The sequence below is a fragment of the Geosmithia morbida genome (genome assembly GCF_012550715.1).
Source record: "Geosmithia morbida isolate 1262 chromosome Unknown scaffold_11, whole genome shotgun sequence".
NCBI classification, from domain to species: domain Eukaryota; kingdom Fungi; phylum Ascomycota; class Sordariomycetes; order Hypocreales; family Bionectriaceae; genus Geosmithia; species Geosmithia morbida.
Genome location: NW_023336198.1, coordinates 800,638 through 804,026, shown reverse-complemented (window position 1 = coordinate 804,026; position 3,389 = coordinate 800,638).

Genomic DNA, 3,389 nt, shown 5'->3' with positions numbered 1-3,389 from the left:
GGGGGGGGGGGGGGGGAGAAGGAAGAGGCTCAGTAGAGGTAAGCGCTGACCAGGGTCACCCCCCAGCTGTCAATCTAGAATCTTGAGATAGGACGGGCGGAGAGGAAGAAAAGTCGAATCTACCAGCTGCCAAGAGCTAACTACACTGGCGTGTGAGCGTCCGTCGCCGACTTCCGAATGTCTGGAACATATGCGGTGTCGGTCTTGCCATAGGATATGAGATATGGTAGTCGAATATGAAGTTTTTTTTTTTTTTTTGGATTGAAAGTCATCGGAGGCATCTGCTTCTCTACCTCTTATCTTTTTTTTTTCCCTCTCCTTCTCCAGAGACTGAGATCTGATCGATTATCAAGGAAACAGACCGGAGATTGCGAGGACAACTTGAGCAGAAACAGAAGAAAGCTCAGTGGCTGGACCGAAGCCATCCGTGGGTCTTGGTTTCTCAGGGACCAAAGATCACAAGCATATGGGAGTTTGTAAATGGCGCCGCCACCAACGGCATTCGGACGCCATGTTCAATGTTGGGCTGCCAAGGCTGCAAGGTGTAATCTGTAATCACTAGACCGTATCCGCGGCCCCCCTCCGCCATCAGCAGACCATGGTGGGTAGAGAAGAGAGGGGTTTGTTGGTCCTATCAGGTGCGGGATTCACATCAGTCGATAACGGTCAATCCTTCAAGTCTGCAGCGTGTGTGTGTGTGTGTGAGGTGTGTGTGTGTGTCTGAGCTGTCAGCACCGTCGTTGGCATCTCTCATACGTTACATGAATGAGTGGGAGTGTGTCGAAGATTCTGAATAGAAGAATAAAAACAAGGTTGAACCAGATTGAGATTGAGATTGAGATGTGGAGAGCAGGAGAAAAGAAAAGGTAAAAAGAGGGTCCTGGTCCCAATATTAGGGCTTGGCGAGATGAAGAGGCGAAAAAAAAAAACAGGAGAAAAAACCCAAAGTAAAGAAAGAACGGAGAGGCAAATGGGTTCAAAGGAATTAGGGGATGATGAGAAATGTGGAACACAGTTTGTTCTAGATTTCTCTTTTATTGGTTTGCATCCTATATAATATTGGTTAGATATTCTTGTTCTGCCTAACATGAATAGCTGCTCTACTCTGTAGATCGCAACGGTGTGCAGATTATTCACTTCCTCTATAAGAAGCCTTCTGCTATATTATTAGTCATCTATTGGATTGTTATTGTTGTGGCTGCCTTGTGTGTTTCAAGTTTGCGTCCTGAGGCCATGGATCACGTGTCTGCAGCCCAGCCCCTCAGATTCTCACCTCCAGGTGCCCACCTCAGATGTGAGGATGAGGGCAGGTTTAGCTAGATCATCATCCTCAGTTTCTTCCCTCATGAAAGCGCACATCTGCTCTCCCCACATTCGGCTAGGCTATAGCTTCACATGCTTCACATATAAATATATGATTATCTCATATTTACTAGATACGCTGAGGCAACAACGGATTCGATGCCAGAACAACCTTTTTTTTTTTTCATGTGGCATTTGAAGAAAAAAAAAAAGGGAATGTGGCCTATCAGGTATTAACCACACAGACAATAGAGAATCGCATACCTTATTCAGCTTATCCCGCATCATGCAGTCATCAATGCTAGTGTTGGACTATTGGTGCAACGTTCATGCTATTTCGTTGCGAATACACCAAGCCTTCTTTTCCGCGGTGATTCCAGCCATGGTGAATGATTCGGCATCGGATCGAAGCTGGGGGGCCAGAGCCTATCTCGTCAGCGCCGATTTCGACTTTACAATCCCGTGCTGTCCTTGGATGCCGTACACGCACGGTATTCTATCGAACACGGATGCGGCCAACACATATACCACCCCTCAATCATCGGATGTTGACCTGCACCATCATGCTTCAATCGAAGACCGGTCCAGGACCGTGGGCGGCTGCACACACGCGCTCACAAGCCGGTGGGCCGTCGTAGTGTGCACATGCATATGAAGGACCTCAGGCCATTCCAAGGTCAGCGAGTTCGACAGCAACGACCTGCCCACCGGCGGGCGGAGCATCGCCGAAGATGCAACCGAGCTCGGGCGCTGAGGATGAGTTCCTGATGGCTCGACCAGATGGTCCGAAGGAAGACCATGTTGGATATAGCAGCCTCCCGCCGACAGGCTTGCAGACAGCAGAGTCAAGGAGCCGTAGAGCCTGACGCCGAGGCTCGCGGGTATGCAGGGTATCTTATCATCGTTTTACTGTACTGGTACGGGTACTGCATACGCGAGACTCGTCAATATGCAGATTCAGCTGGATGTCGTCTTGAATAGAATGATATCCGAGAATATACTGCCTCGCCCGGCAGCCTCTTCTCCGACAAACGACCGTGACAGACATCACCCACGCGTGCTGACCAGACTGACTACCTAGATGGATCGGACACGTCGGCGAATGCGCAGACCCACGACAAGATTCGTCCACGGCGCGACTTACCAGTCACCAATTCAGAATATCCGACTCGGTCATGGCGACCGCTTCTTTGCCACCTACTGCTCAATCGTGGCCAAGAAGTCTGATGACGGTTTACATGCCAAGCTGCATGTAGATTGCACCCTACAGGCTACAATTGTCTGGTACTGACGAGGTCTATCTCCTCTTCTGGCTACATGTAACCGAGATAGACGGAAAAGAACAGATGTAGCCTTGGATTTAAGGGATTGAAATCGAAGCGAGAGGGAGAGAAGCAGACGGACGTTAGGAAAAAAACGAAAAAAAAAAAAAAAAAAACAAGACAGAGAGAGGGGAAAAAAAACCCAAGAGGGAATAAAAAGTTACCAGATACAGTACCAAGCTGCCAAGACCGGAGTGGCCAATTCAACCATGGTGCTCGTCGTTCTTCCTCGCATCTTGCTGAGGGATTTCTACTGAATTCCCACCGTTCAGCATTGCGACGTATGGCCGAACGGAGCAGGGCGCATATATTGACTCTGTACTATGTGTCATGTTATATCATGTCGTTGTATATGTACATGTATTGCCTATAGAACTATCGATTCCTTGGAAGACTCATCCGGCATGATCCAGGATGTAACAGTGGAATATACTGACAGTTTTACTGCAGGTAGTCATACAGGTGTCCGTTATATGCCATCGGGACGTACCGCGGGGAGAAGCGAATACGGCTATACGAAGAGGCATGCTGGACAGTCGTTGACGATCGTCTTCCCGAGTGTGGGAATTATCAACGTCGCAGTAACTAACACTGCATACCCGTAGTAGTAGTTGGTATTAGTAGTTGGTAGTCAGTAGTGGTAGTAGTAGTAGTAGTAGTAGTAGTAGTAGAAGTAGCAGTAGTATACTGTACGTAGGTAGGACCTACCATTACTAGGGAGATAATAATTCCATCTCCTCAGAGCTGGAGCCCACGAGAAAGTCG